This window comes from Leucoraja erinacea, chromosome 5 (genome assembly GCF_028641065.1).
Source record: "Leucoraja erinacea ecotype New England chromosome 5, Leri_hhj_1, whole genome shotgun sequence".
NCBI classification, from domain to species: Eukaryota; Metazoa; Chordata; class Chondrichthyes; order Rajiformes; family Rajidae; genus Leucoraja; species Leucoraja erinaceus.
This window is the reverse complement of record NC_073381.1, coordinates 68303274-68320040: the sequence shown is the minus strand read 5'-3', so window position 1 is coordinate 68320040 and position 16767 is coordinate 68303274.

Genomic DNA, 16767 nt, shown 5'->3' with positions numbered 1-16767 from the left:
TGAGTGTATATAAAGAGCTTGTAAACGAGGAGAGATGAATTCATGAAATGTTTAAATAAAATTTGTTACTAAACCCATCTGGGCCTGGCATTTTACCATTATTCAGTGATTTAATAGTCTTCAATATCTTCAATATCTTATATTGTAATCTGCGCTCGTAGTTCTTCACGTTCCGCCGCGTTAAGTGACAGAAGATTGCAATTGTCAAGGAAGTTTTTAATCTTTATAGTTTCTACTGAGGTTTTAGATGTCTATACATTTTGATAGAATTGTAAAAATCTTTCATTGATTTCTTTAGGGAGTGCAAGCAGCTCACCTTTTTCTGATCTAATTTTTTGAATGGTATGATCTTTTTCCATTTTTCTCAACTGACGTGCTAGAAGTTTGTCACCAAATTCAAAGTTTTTTTGCTTAGTATATTGAAATAGCTTGATAACTCTTGCAGAGAGAATTTGATTTAACTTAAATTTTAATACTGCTATCTTATTGTGTTTGTCAATAGAAGGATCGGTAGCATTTTCTAAATCAAGCTGTCTAATCTGTTCTTCTAATTCCAATTGTTTCATCCTGTTTTTTTAAAATTTTGATATGCTTGATATGAGATAATAGAACCTCTAATAAAGGCCTTAAAAGATTCCCATAATAAAGAGGCCGAAATACCTGGTGTGTCATTTGTCTCATAAAATAATTCCATCTGTTGCTTCAAATATTCACAGCGTTGGATCGGTTAATATTTGAGGATTAAATCTCCAGAACACTTTTTTATTATGCATTCCTTCTAATTTTAAGGAGAATGTCAATGGCCGATGATCGGAAATAATATTATTATGATATTTGGGATTTGTTGTAAAAGGGATTAGTTTTGTGTCCACCAGAAAATAATCAATACGTGGATATGTTTTGTGCACAGCTGAATAAAAATAATATTCTCTTCTGGATGGATTCGCAATCCTCTATAAATCGGTTATATTTATATTTTTTATATGTGTTTAGAAGTTCACTAGATTTTGATTTTGTATGACATCTCCTTTGGTGTGAGGATTTATCCAAATATTGGTCCAGAACACAATTGAAGTCTCCTCCAATTATCAGATTTTGCTGGGTAAAGTCTAAGATTATATTATTTATTTTATTAAAAAATTGTGGGTTGTCAAAATTAGGAGCGTAGATATTCACCATAGTAAGTGGGGTTGAATATAACTCCCCAGATACTATAATGTATCTACCCTCCTTACCGGCTATAGTGGTTTTGTGTTTGAATGGCAAGCCTTTACGAATTATGATTGCAGTACCTCTAGCTTTAGAAAGAAAAGTAGAATGATATAGTTGGCCAATCCAGTTAGCCTTCAGCCTGTTATGAGCACCATGCTTAAAATGCTTCCCCTGTAAAAATATCAGCATTAATTGATTTTAGACGAGCTAAGACCTTACCCTTTTTAATTGGCTCATTAACGCCCCTAACGTTCCAACTACAAAAGGTAATTCCTCCAGTTTTCCTAAAAGTCAAGTCAAGTCAAGTCTATTTGTCACATACACATACGAGATGTGCAGTGAAATGAAAGTGGCAATGCTCGCAGACTTTTGTGCAAAAGACAAACAACAAAACAACCAAACAAATTATAAACACAATCATTACACACATATTCTTTTACATAATAAATAATGGAAGGATAAACGTTCTGTAGAGTTAGTCCCTGGTGAGATAGGCGTTTACAGTCCGAATTGCCTCTGGGAAGAAACTCCTTCTCAGCCTCTCCGTTCTCACCGCATGGCAACGGAGGCGTTTGCCTGACCGTAGCAGCTGGAACAGTCCGTTGCAGGGGTGGAAGGGGTCTCCCATGATTTTATTTGCTCTGGAGTTGCACCTCCTGTTGTATAGTTCCTGCAGGGGGGCGAGTGAAGTTCCCATAGTGCGTTCGGCCGAAAAACGGATCATCTTGCATTAAAGGATCACACAAAAAGGATCATCTTGCATTAAAGCTTACATGGTTTCCCTTGTTTCAGATAAAGTAACACAATATTTAAAATAAAACTTTTGGTTGCTGGATGGGTGAGCCCAATTCCAAAGCCCTGCATGTATCTCCCAAGAAAAAGTGCCTTAAAAAGAGTCGATAAAGAGTGTGACAGATAGGCTAAAAAAGTCAAAAATCACAGCATATGGAGATACTATGCATGTGACCCACCCCCTGGTGGGATAATTCTTGTAAACTTCCATAGCTGTTAGTTTCAATTAGATCTGTTCCTTGCAGAGTAATACTAAAAAAACGGGACTGAGCAACATAGAGTATAGCAAAGAAAAAAGAGGAAAATCAGGAAATAATTTCCCCTGGGAGAATTAAATATATTTTTATACAATACATACTAAATGAATATTTGATAATTAGATTAGTATATAAAACTTATTAACTTGCTTAGTGAGATTGATATGTTAAATACATAGCCAATTAAAAATCGCTAGACTTAAAGGAATTTATTAGTATCTCCAGCAGTTCAGTGGACAGAGCGAGATCTCTCTCTCCTCCCTTCTCAAACATCCGTCAACATCCCATCAACTACCCCAATCATTCTAATACCATCTCTGACCTTCCGCGCATCTTGCTACAACTTACTCAATGCCCGTCTACACTTGCTTGACCCTTCTTTCTCTATTGACCTCTGCCCGCTCCCTGGACATCCCACTTTCTTGCTTCTCTACTTGACTGCCCTAGCTTTCCCCGACTTCCTGACTAATTCTCACTAAATCCCCCTTCCAATAACACTCTGTAATTCTCCCCATCTCGCTCTTCCATCCTCTACCCCCTAGTTCTTTATTACCTTAACCCTACTCCCCACCTTCTCTACCATATTCCCTCTTGCTCTGTCCTGCCGACTGTCAGGAAGTCTAAATCTTTTTATCGGATAGTTTATAGCCACCTGGCTGTGAACAGACTATATAACCATAACCTAGATTTAGTAAGTCTCGTAGTTAGATATTAACTGTTAAATTAAAATAAATGGCTTAATACGTCAGGTTTTTTTGTTAGTATGTTAGATAAGTTGTTATGAATTTCAACTTGTTTTCGGAGGTGGATTGTACAAGGAGAGAATCTCTCCCTCTCCCCCCCATCCCCTCCCTCATTTTTCACATATATTTCATTTCTATCTTTAATCTTTGCCTAGGCTTAGCAGCCTGTCGGCTATCTTATACGAACATTTTTAAACCCATTATAAACTTATAAGCCCTTTGTAAACACTTACAACTTTTATATCGCCATTATAAATGCATACAGAAGGAGTGATTTAAACACACAATATAACAAGCAGTATAACTTCAAGGTAAATAAAACATAGCCCTGCTAGTAATCTGGTAATGTCAGCGCGATGCATTTTCATGACAAATCTATGCAAAGTGTTACTTATCCTACTTGTCCTTTGCAATGTCTTGCGCATACTTAAATGTTTCTTCTGGGTCGGTTAAGAAACGTTCGGTCTCTCTGTATGTGACCCTTAGTTTGTCTGGATACATTAGTCCATATCTAAGATCTGGTATGTCTCTGAGGATAACTATTGACTTGGTGAAGAGTGCTCTTTTTCTTGACGACTTCGGCTGGATAGTCTCTGAAAATTCTTATGCTGTCTCCTTCAAAAATCAGATTTCTTGTGTTTGCAACTTTCTTCATGATGTCTTCAAGAACTGATGCCTGATGTAACTTCAAAATAAATTGTCTTGGTGGAGCTCCAGGTCCCGGCCGGACTCTCTGGGCTCGATGCGCCCGGTCGAGTTTGGGTCTCTCATCCAGATTAAGTACTTGTTGAAGTAAGTCGGCAGCAAAGTCATGAGTATCTTTTCCATCTTCTTTTCGTTCCTTCACCCCAACAATCCTTAGATTTTGGTGTTTAGAACGGCCTTCGAGATCTACGTTTTCGGTCAAATGTTTTCGGTCATTTCGGCCACTTGCCCAGAAACACGGTCGAGTTCCTTCTTCAGTCTTTGAGTTGTCTGGGAGATATCAGTAGTTGCAGATTCCAGTTCTCTGATGGCGTCGCTATGTTTTCTTGAAGTGACAATAATGGGTTCTACCATGTTGCTGATATCTGCTTCAACCCTTTTAATTTCTCCTTTCAAGGAGGAATTCACCTCCTCTATTCGAACTTGTACAGTATCAATTTTTTCACATATTTCTGTTTTCACAGCATTGTTGTTCGTCCAGTTTTGTGTCTAACTTTGCGAGCTTTTCAGCCAACAAGTCTTTAATTTCTTGCAGCATAGCCCGTCTTAGTGCTTGCTCTTGCTCTTGTTCCATAGTAAAAGTAGCTCTTTCTTCCTCAGATTCTTGAGGAGTTTCCTCACCTTCCTCTTGTAGTGTTTGCCCACGAGTTCTATGTCTTCTCGCAGGTGGAGTGGGAAGGTTCCTTTTGTGGACCCGATTTCTCATTTAAAATACTGGTATCGGGTAGATTTCTGATGACGTCACTTACGCGACAACGGGCATCTGCCAGTAAGTGTTTTTCTTCAGTTTTTTATTTCCGGGTGTTTTTACGCATTTTTCGGAGCCGAGCTAAATGGCGCAAACATCTTAGCACTCCATAGCGCCATGGAAGTCCCCGACAATGACTTTGTTGAGTGGTGTGGGCTGAATCACCTGCAGTTCAACACCGATAAGACTCAGTTAGTGGTGGATTTTAGGAGGCGAGGAACACCCTTGTCCCCCATCTCCATCAATGGTGTGGATGTGCAGTTTACCAGGGAGTACAAATACCTTGGAGTGCACCTGGACAGTAAACTGGACTGGTCCAGGGCCACCTTCAACATCAGCAGTAAGATGCTGCTGATGTTCCACCAATTGGTGGTAGCCAGTGCCGTCTTCTTTGCCGTCGTGTGCTGGGGCAGCAGAGCGAAGGCCGTGGACGCCAATAGGATTAACAAACACATCAGGAAAGCTGGCTCTGTCGCGGGTGCAGAGTTGGATTCATGGGAGGCGATCTTAGAGGGGAGAATGCTCCTCTAACTGCGGAGCATCTTCAACAATACAGCTCACCCCCTCATGACACACTGGTCAACCTGAAGAGTATCTTCTGCACCAGACTGGTTCCACCAAGGTGCAGGACATAATGCCACAGGAGATCCTTCTTCCCTGTGGCTATCATACTGTAACTTAAAGAAAGGTAACTAAAAGAAAGGTAACTTTGAGGGTATGAGACGTGAATTGGCCAAGATAGACTGGCAATTGATTCTTAAAGGGTTGACGGTGGATATGCAATGGAAGGTCAGAGGAAACGGAAGGGACGTCACGACCGCAGTGCCACAGGTGCTGTCGCCGAGGGAGGACGGACGGAGCCGCGGCTCGAGAGACTAACAGAGACTAACAGAGACTAACAGAGACTAACAGAGGCAAAGAGGTTTGCCACGCACTGCAAGGGAGCAGTGGACCAGACAGGAAGAGCGGACGGAATTACCACTAGACAGCCACTACCAGTAGGTAATTTACGGCTGGGGTGAGTACTTTCCCATTATAGGAGGTAGGATTATATAAATAAGGGGTGTATCAATACAGTAGGGGATTCTTAAATAGGACCAGTTAATTACTTATATAAGATGGGCGGTCAGGAGATGTGCCAATACTGCGAGATGTGGGAATTTGTCGACACCATTGATGTAGAAGATCCCTACAGCTGCAGTAAGTGTTTGAGGCTAGAGGAACTCCAGCTCCGCATTTATGAGCTGGAGACCCAACTTCATACGCTGCGGTACATCAGGGAGGGGGAGTATTACCTGGATGTTTTGTGCCAGGGGATGGTCACACCGACCAGTTTAACTAATTCAGTAGGCAGTGAGCAAGGAAAGGAAGGTGTGGCCATAAGCGAGGCAGGTAGGGGGAACCAGGAGGAGATGCGGCAGGAGCCACAGCCCTTGTCCCTGATGAGCATGACCGAGGCTCTTACTCAATGTAAGGACGGGATCAGGGGCTGTGGGAGGGATGAGCAACCTGGCTGCAGCACCGTGGATCAGGAGGCCATTCAAGAGGGGGGAGTTAGAAGAAATGCCGTAGTGATAGGGGATAGTATTATTCGGGGGGTAGATAAGGTTCTCTGCGGCCAGCAGAACATGTCCCGAAGGCTGTGTTGCCTACCCGGTGCTAGGGTCAAGGATATTACTGCGATGCTGGAGAGAAATTTGCAGAGGGAGGGGGAGGATCCAGTGGTCATGGTCCATGTGGGGACCAATGACATAGGAAGGACGAGGAAGGAGGATCTGCTGAAGGAGTTTGAGCAGTTAGGGAATAAATTAAAAAGCAGAACCTCGAGGGTACTGATCTCCGGATTGCTACCTGAGCCACGGGCCAAATCGGCGAGGGTACGTAAAATTAAGAAGCTAAATGCGTGGCTCAAAGACTGGTGTGGGAATAATGGGTTTGGTTTCTTGGGCCACTGGCACCAGTACTGGGACAGGGGGGATCTGTTCTGTAAGGACGGACTTCACCTGAACGGTGCTGGGACTGGGGTCCTGGCAAATCATATAACTAGGGCAGTAGAGAGGTCTTTAAACTAAGTAGCGGGGGGGAGGTATCAAGGGGGGTAATAACGGCAGGGGTAGAGGAAATAGAGCAGGGTATCAGTGGGGAAGCGGAAAGTCAAAATGTGACAAGAGACAGAATGTGTGAAGATAAAGCTTTAGATGTAAAAGGGGCAAAAACGGAAAGGAAGGGTAGTAAAAATCATCTGAAAGTGCTTTATCTAAATGCACGGAGTATTCGTAATAAGATAAATGAATTAACGGTGCAATTAAGTATATATAGTTATGATATCGTGGCCATTACGGAGACATGGCTGCAAGGGGATCAGGACTGGGAGTTAAATATAGAGGGGTACTCGACAATTAGGAAAGATAGACAGGAAAGAAAGGGAGGAGGGGTGGCCCTTTTAATAAGGGAGGGAATAACGGCAATAGAGAGGAAGGATATTGCGTTGAAGGATCAGGATAGTGAAACAGCTTGGGTACAGATAGAGAATAATAAGGGGAAAAAAACACTAGTGGGTGTAATTTATAGACCTCCAAATAGCTGTGACGCTGTTAGTCAGAACATAAATCTGCAAATAGTTGACGCATGTAAAAAGGGAACTGCTGTAATCATGGGGGACTTCAATTTTCATATTAATTGGGCAAACCAAACTGGGCAGGGTAGACTAGAGGAAGAGTTTATAGAATGTATTAGAGACGGGTTCCTAGAACAGTATGTCACAGAACCGACAAGGGGGGAGGCAATCTTGGATCTGGTCCTGTGTAATGAAGCAGGATTAATTAAAAATGTCATAGTTAGGGACTCGTTGGGAACAAGTGACCACAATATGGTCGAATTCCATATTCAAATAGAAGGGGAGCAGGTTGAAACTCAGGCTAGGGTGCTTAGTCTAAATAAGGGGGATTATGAAGGTATGAGGACTGAGCTGATCAAAGTTGACTGGGATAGCAGACTCAAGAATAAGACGGTACATGAGCAGTGGTGTACGTTTAAGGGTATACTGTATAATCTTCAAGAAAAATTTATTCCTATGAAGAAAAAAAGGGGTAAGGGTAAGAACAGTCAGCCATGGCTCAGTAAAACTATAAAGGACAGTATTCAGCTGAAAGCAAGGGCATATAAGGTAGCCAGAGATAGTGGGAGGGTAGAGGATTGGGAAGCATTTAAAGGTCAGCAAAAAATAACTAAGAGATTAATTAAGACGGGGAAAATAGACTATGAAAGGAATTTAGCGAACAACATAAAAACTAATAGTAAGAGTTTTTATAGCTATATAAAAAGAAAAAGGGTGGCTAAGGTGAACGTTGGTCCATTGGAGGGTGAGACTGGAGAGTTGTTGGTGGGGAACATGGAAATGGCAAAGGCATTAAACGAGTATTTTGTATCAGTCTTCACCATAGAAGACACAAAAAATATTCCAACGCTGGATAAACAGGGGGCGGTAGGAATGGAGGAGCTAAATACTATTAAGATCACCAAGGAGGTGGTATTAGGGAAATTAATGAGACTGAAGGAGGATAAATCCCCTGGGCCTGATGGATTACATCCAAGGGTCTTGAGGGAGATAGCGGTGGGGATTGTGGATGCATTGGTGATAATTTTCCAAAACTCCCTGGAGGCAGGAACGGTCCCAGTGGATTGGAAAATGGCCAATGTAACACCTATATTTAAAAAAGGAAGTAAACAGAAGGCGGGTAACTATAGACCGGTTAGTCTAACATCGGTGGTGGGTAAAATGTTAGAGACAATTATTAAAGAAACACTAACGGGGCACTTGGATAAACATGACTTCATCGGACAGAACCAGCATGGTTTTGTGAAGGGGAAGTCCTGTTTAACGAATCTGCTCGAATTCTTTGAGGAAGTAACAACCCGGGTGGATAAAGGGGAACCGGTGGATGTGGTATACTTGGACTTCCAAAAGGCTTTTGACAAGGTGCCACATAAGAGACTATTGCTAAAAATAAAAAATTATGGGATTGGGGGTAATATATTAGCATGGGTAGAGGATTGGCTAACAAATAGGAAGCAGAGAGTGGGGATAAATGGTTCATACTCGGGATGGCAACCGGTAACTAGCGGGGTTCCGCAAGGGTCGGTGCTGGGACCCCAGTTGTTCACAATTCATATAAATGATTTGGAGGAGGGAACCAAGTGTAATATATCAAAATTTGCGGACGATACAAAAATGGGAGGAAAAGTAGCGGATGAGGAGGATAGGAAGAGTCTGCAAAAGGATATAGATAAGCTAGGTGAGTGGGCAACAACTTGGCAGATGAAATTTAATACTAATAAATGTGAAGTCATTCACTTTGGGAAAAAAAATGATAGGGCAAGTTATTTTCTAAATGAGGAGGAGCTGCATTGTAATGCAACGCAAAGGGATCTAGGGGTATTAGTACATGAATCACTGAAAGTTAGTATGCAGGTGCAGCAAGCAATCAGGAAGGCCAATGGAGTTTTGGCCTTTATTGCTAGGGGGATTGAGTATAAAAACACGGAGGTCTTGCTGCAGCTGTACACAGTATTAGTGAGACCACATTTGGAATACTGTGTACAGTTCTGGGGTCCATACTTAAGAAAGGATGTACTAGCCCTGGAGGCAGTGCAGCGAAGGTTTACAAGATTAATTCCTGCAATGAGGGGATTGACATATGAGGAAAGGTTAAGTAGGCTGGAACTCTACTCTTTGGAGTTTAGAAGAATGAGAGGCGATCTCATTGAAACATATAAGATCGTGAGGGGCCTTGATCGGGTGGATGCACCGAGGATGTTCCCAATGATCGGGGAAACTAGAACTAGGGGACATAGTTGCAGAATAAGGGGGGGCTCTTTTAAAACTGAGATGAGGAAGAACTTCTTCACCCAGAGGGTGGTTAATTTATGGAATTCACTGCCCCAGGGAGCAGTGGAAGCAGAAACTTTAAATATATTTAAGACTAAAATAGATGTTTTTTTAGCTGCCAAGGGGATAAGGGGCTACGGGGAGAGGGCAGGGATATGGACCTAGGTATGGTTAGTATAGTAAGACCTGAGTGATCTCCTGGACAAGTGTCGATCGCCTGGATTGGGGTCGGAGAGGAATTTCCCGGATTTTTTCCCCGAATTGGACCTGGGTTTTTATCCGTTTTTTTGCCTCCCCCAGGAGATCACGAGGTTCTTGGGGTGGAGAGGGGTGATAGCGGTATAAGGGGGAGGGTAGTGTCTTGTGTTCTGTGTCTTGTGTCTACTGTTTGTGGGTAAGTGTGTCTGTTTAGTGTTCAGCCATGAGCGAATGGTGGTGCGGGCTCGACGGACCTGGTGGTCTACTCTCGCACCTACTTTCTATGTTTCTATGTAAGGCATTTAAAGACTACACGGATGAACTATAACAATTGTTCATCCAAGTTTGGCAAAAGAATAAAGCAGGGATATGATACTATCCCTGATAACAAGGGAAATCAGGGATAGTATCAAAACAAAAGATGAAGCATACAAATTAGTCAGAAAAAGCAGCATACCAGAGGACTGGGAGAAATTCAGTCCAGCAGAGGAGGACAAAGGGCTGAATTAGGAAAGGGAAAATAGATAATGAAAGAAAACTGGCAGGGAACATAAAAACTGACTGCAAACGTTTTTATAGATATGTGAAGAGAAAAAGATTAGTTAAAACAAATGTAGGTCCCTTGCAGTCAGAAACAGGTGAATTGATCATGGGGAACAAGGACATGGCGAACCAATTGAATAACTACTTTGGTTCCGTCTTCACTAAGGAAGACATAAATAATCTGCCGGAAATAGCAGAGGACTGGGGGTCAAATGAGATGCAGGAACTGAGTGAAATCCAGGTTAGCCGGGAAGTGTTTTTAGGCAAATTGAATGGATTAAAGGCCGATAAATCCCCAGGGTCAGATAGGCTGCATCCCAGAGTACTTAAGGAAGTAGCTCCAGAAATAGTGGATGCATTAGTGATAATTTTTCAAAACTCTTTAGATTCTGGAGTAGTTACTGAGGATTGGAGGGTAGCTAATGTAACCCCACTTTTTAAAAAGGGGGGGAGAGAGAAAACAGGGAATTACAGACCAGTTAGTCTAACGTCGGTAGTGGGGAAACTGCTAGAATCAGTTATTAAAGATGGGATAGCAGCACATTTGGAAAGTGGTGAAATCATTGGACAAAGTCAGCATGGATTTATAAAAGGTAAATCATGTCTGACGAACCTTATAGAATTTTTTGAGGATGTAACTAGTAGAGTGGATAAGGGAGAACCAGTGGATGTGTTATATCTGGACTTTCAGAAGGCTTTCGACAAGGTCCCACATAAGAGATTAGTATACAAACTTAAAGCACATGGTATTGGGGGTTCAGTATTGATGTGGATAGAGAACTGGCTGGCAGACAGGAAGCAAAGAGTTGGAGCAAATGGGTCCTTTTCACAATGGCAGGCAGTGGCTAGTGGGGTACCGCAAGGCTCAGTGCTGGGACCCCAGCTATTTACAATATATATTAATGATTTGGACAAAGGAGTTGAATGCAACATCTCCAAGTTTGCGGATGACACAAAGCTGGGGGGCAGTGTTAGCTGTGAGGAAGATGCTAGGAGGCTGCAAGGTGTCTTGGATAGGCTGGGTGAGTGGGCAAATGCATGGCAGATACAGTATAATGTGGATAAATGTGAGGTTATCCACTTTGGTGGCAAAAACAGGAAAGTAGACTATTATCTGAATGGTGGCCGATTATGAAAGGGCGAGATGCAACGAGACCTGGGTGTCATGGTACACCAGTCATTGAAAGTAGGCATGGAGGTGCAGCAGGCAGTGAAGAAAGCGAATGGTATGTTAGCATTCATAGCAAAAGGATTTGAGTATAGGAGTAGGGAGGTTCTACTGCAGTTGTACAGGGTCTTGGTGAGACCACACCTGGAGTATTGCGTACAGTTTTGGTCTCCTAATCTGTGGAAAGACATTCTTGCCATAGGGGGAGTACAGAGAAGGTTCACCAGACTGATTCCTGGGATATCAGGACTTTCATATGAAGAAAGACTGGATAGACTCGGCTTGTATTCGCTAGAATTTAGAAGATTGAGGGGGGATCTTATAGAAATTTACAAAATTCTTAAGGGGTTGGACAGGCTAGATACAGGAAGATTGTTCCCGATGTTGGGGAAGTCCAGAACAAGGGGTCACAGTTTAAGGATAAGGGGGAAATCTTTTAGGACCGAGATGAGAAAAACATTTTTCACACAGAGAGTGGTGAATCTCTGGAATTGTCTGCCACAGAAGGTAGTTGAGGCCAGTTCATTGGCTATATTTTAAGAGGGAGTTAGATGTGGCCCTTGTGGCTAAAGGGATTAGGGGTTATGGAGAGAAGGCAGGTACAGGATACTGAGTTGTATGATTAGCCATGATCATATTGAATGGCGGTGCAGGCTCGAAGGGCCGAATGGCCTACTCCTGCACCTATTTTCTATGTTTCTATGTTTCTAGGTACAATTCCTCCCCTTTCTGTCTTGGGGTAGAGCAACTCCCCTCCCCTTAATTTTTCTATATTTATGTATTAATTCAATGTTTTACTTATGGCTTAATTTGTTGTTGATGATTATATTTATACTTTGAGATAATTGAATTATAACAAGTCCCATTATTTTATTATATTTTATACTTCAATTTAAAAAGTACTTTTAAAATGATATGGCAGAAATGAACTTGATTACCATTATGGCTTGTGGTAATTTGAATGATTAACTGAGCAGTTGTCTGAAAATATGTTCATGGCCATCTTTCATTTTCTTTGCAGATGAAAGATGTTCCCACATTCGCACTTCGGTGGCAAGTACAGGGCAGATTATTATCTAAATCAGTTGTGGGGAACCTTTTCATGTTGGAAAGCTGCATTGTTAGCTGTAATCTAATAAGGCCGCTTTCAAGAAACTTCAATTAGATATACTTCAAAATGTACATTATTTTGTAAAAATCTAACTACTATGTACTAACTTCAAGAGAATGAAAAAAATGTTGTTACTTCTAAAGTTAACTAACCTTTTAATGACTTTGTTGTGACTGCTTTATGTGGGAAAGCATTTCAATAATTTGGTAGCAATATGGAGCTACGCAGTTTCAGCTGGTCTTCTAGATGGGTATCTGTCATTTGTGACGTTAAAGGCGCCTTGATTTGGGTCGGGTAGGAGAATGTAGATTTGCAGCATTAAGTGGTTGAAAAGCAAGAAGTCATTTTCCATGCATGTTGCCCAAGACGTGGGTATTCTATTGCATTTTTCCTAGATCTTTCTTAGTGTCAAATAAGGACTTTAAAATGTCATCGTCTGAGAGCTCAATCAATTCCATCTGTAGTTCTTTAGGAGCCTTGGAGACATTAACTTGGTGAGGTTGAAATGCTAATTTGAGTGTGATATCATGATTCTCAGTCAGAGAAGCTTTCATTGTATTCTTTAATTAATAAGTCTATAACAGTTGCGTATTCTTTAAATGATTCGCATGAATCCCCCTGCTCATCAATGACCTTCGCTAACTGGGGAAAATGTTCATCCAAAATGTCATTTTGAAGAAGTAGTTTTGAAAAAATATAGCTTTTTTCGAAATGCTTGGATTTTTTGCCACATATCATATGTAGACATAGTTTTACCTTGCAAAGAAACATTCAAGTCATTTTGCTTTGACATGATATCACATGAAATCTTCTTTCAATAATTCACATTGCTGATTCTGTTCTTCATGAAATTCAACTATCTGTTCTCGCAAAGATAAACATTTTTCTAACACCCGTCCTCCCTGCGATAGCCAATGCTCTACAATGCTGCAGCAAATCCACACTGAATGCCTCATCGTCCAACTTTAGCATATTACGAAACTGACGATGCCGTGTTGCATTTGCACGAATATAGTTAACAATACTTATAACTTGTTGCAAAGTGTCACGTAAAAAAGTAGATTTAGCACAGAGATTTTGCTGATGTAAGATACAATGAAAAGAAATTCGAGCATCTGGATCTGATAATACCTTTTTTATCTGTGCAATAAACCCTTCACGTTTACCTGTCATGGAAGGTGCACCGTCTGTACATACACTCACTAGGATGGAAGGATTATTTTGTTGAATCTTCTTTTACTCTTTGGTATTTTAAATACGTTCATTTTAAGATTAAAATAAAAATAATAAAAGACAAACAAAAACATATTAATAACAATAAAATGATTTGTCCGACAAAATGTTGATTCGTTCAACTTAACAGCCTAGAAGGCCGCAGGTTCCCCACCCCTGATCTTAATCGTGTGAAATTAGGAAAAGGGGAGGTGCAACGAGACCTGGATGTCCTTGCACTTCAGTCACTGAAAGTAAGTATGCACGTACAGCAGGCAGTGAAGAAGGCCAATGGCATTTTGGCCTTCATAGCGAGAGGATTTGAGTATAGGAGCTAGGAGGTCCCACTGCAGTTGTACTGGGGACCGCACCTGGAGTATTGTGTGCAGTTTGGTCTCTTAATTTGAGGAAGGAAATTCTTGCTATTGAGGGAGAGCAGCATAGGTTCTTGAGGTTAATTCACTGGGTGGCAGAACTGACATATGATTAAAGAATGGATCGACTGGGTTTATGAAGAGGGAAAAAGATTAGGTTTCATTGCCTTCCATCACAGTGGGGAATGTGGAACCCACTGTGGTGGATGTTTATGTTAACTTTTATATAGTTGTGTGGCTGGTTGCTTTTTTCTGGTGTTACTGTATGGTAAATCGAATTTCACTGTATACCTGACAATAAAGGACCGTTGAAATGTTGATGCTTACTGGAATTTAGAAGGATGGGAGGGAATCTTGTGGAAACATAATATTCTTAAAGGATTGGACAGGCTAGATGTAGGAACAATGTTCCCGATGTTCGGGAAGTACAGAACCAGGGGTCACATTTTCAGAATAAGGGGTAGGCCATTTAGTACTGAGATGACGAAAAACGTTTTCACCCAGAGTTGTGCATCTGTGGAATTCTCTGCCACAGAAGGCAGTGGAGGGCAATTCACTGGATGAAGTCAAGCCAGTGTTAGATATAGCTCTTAGGGCTAAAAAAAATCAAGAGATATGATGGGGGGGGGGGGGGGGGGGGAGACAGGTATGACAGGGTGCGGGCTCAAAGGGCCAAAAGAATGACAGGTTGAATGGCGGTGCTGGCTCGAAGGGCTAAAAGGCCTACTCCTGCACCTACTTTCTATATTTCTGTTTCTAACCCCCGCTTTGTCCCCCCCAAAAAATTCTAAGCTCATTAAAGCCTTGCAAGAATTTTTTTTCCGCCCTGCAAAATAAGAGCTTCATAAATGTCATTAGTATGCTCATATGTTCTACCTTGGAATCAGGATGCATAATACAGATTTGTTAGTTCTCCATTAGATTCTTGTGTAAATTAATAAATAACCAGCAGCAGCTAGCTAACAAGAAGTGACATTTATGTCTGTGTCCACTTAGAGGAAGTCAGAGAAGGAAAGTTTTCTATTTCAGTTCAATGTTTGTGCAAACCAAAAGTCCTCCCTGCGCAACTACCTCAGAAAAATAAACCTTGATGTATTGACATTCACACTTCCCGGTTGACCAAATTTAAAAAAAATATGGGGGAAGCAGAACAGAGCAGGAAGCACAACTCTCCTGTGCTTTGGCAAAAGATGGACTGGCTTTAAAAGGAGTGATATGGCTGGAATGTGGACTAGAAATAAACACACCAACATTTAGTGATTTGGGTTGTCTGAAGAAATCTTGTGACATGAATTAAAATATCCTGAACTTGGAAAACTTACAAGAAGAAATGGAACGTACTGCAAATAGTAAAGATATCTGGCACAATATTCGTTTAGTTTCAACTACAGCAAAATTGAATCAAACTTTAGTTGGCTGATCAAATATATTTGTATGAGGGGGCTACTAATATGCAAGAAGGGAGCTGCTGCCTCACAGCTTTGGAGATATGCATTCAATCCTGACCGCATGTGCTGTCTATGTGGAGTTTGCGAGTGATCATTGTGACAATGTAGGTTTCATCCAGGTGCTCCGCTTCCTTCTCACATTCCAAAAAGTTAAGGGTTTGTAGATTGACCTATAAATTTCCCCTAGTGTGGAGGGAGTGGATGGAAAAGTGGGATAACAGACCTAGTGTGAGCAGGTGATTAATGGCCATCTATCTACTGTCCCACTCCTTCCAGCAGTATGTTAAAATCATTCACCACTCAAGTTTTTCAACTCCTGCTCCATTATTACATTTGTGGTTCAATGTTTCTTCTGACAAGCACCCTTGAAAAAGCAAATGGAGTGTCTCAGATAAGGAAAATTGCGGATTGAACTGTAAAGCTGGAGCGATCGATATGGGTAGAAGGAAATGGGGGAGGGGAATGGAAGGGGGGGGTGTAAAATGAAGAGATGGGATTTGGGCATGGGCGACGAGTGTCCAGAAGAGGGGTAAGGAGCAGGGAGACCAGGGTGGTGGAAGAAATGCGTATGTACTGGGAAAGGGGGATGAGGGAAGAAAGAAATATTATTTGAAAATGGAAACTTCAAATAAAACATGATAATTTTTTACCATTACTGAATCTCGGTTATGCTATATAACATATCACTTTAAACAGTCCAAATCACAACTTAAATCAAAAAACTCTTTATGGCCCAGTACAACTTGCCAATTCCTATTTTAAAAAAGCTGAGAAATATTATTTTTGACGATACACGCAATAAATGAAATTCTGGTAAAGTCGCTGGCTCGCATGCCAGAGACCCGGGTCCGATTCTAAACTCAGGAACTGTCTGTGTGGAGTTCGCTCGTTCTCCCTGAGCTTCCTCCGGTTTCCTCTCTCATCCCATGATGAGAAAATGGGTGTTTGATGGCTGCCGTGGACTAGGACAGTGGAAATGCCGTTTCCAGGCGATATCTCTGAATTTCGCAGTACTCATTAATCCAAGTACTTATTTTTTTTATTTACAAGTTTTGAAGGATACACCTTAGCATCCTATGACAAGAAATATCATGCTGAGTAACCTTCAATCACACCTCTCCCCCAGGCACTGGTGAATTCCTAATTTGTACAGGAGTCCTGAACATCACAATAATCTGTTTTACCTTGGAGATCTCAATGGATGAATCATAGTAACAGTTGTACATGAGGCGAATCCATGCGGAAACAGGACATTTGGCCCTGCAGGCCTATAAATCTTTATTCCCTTCCCCTTACGCTTCTGTAACCTCCTTGCTACATGTCTATACTGCTCACTTCAATTAATCTCTCAGTTCATTCTAACCATCC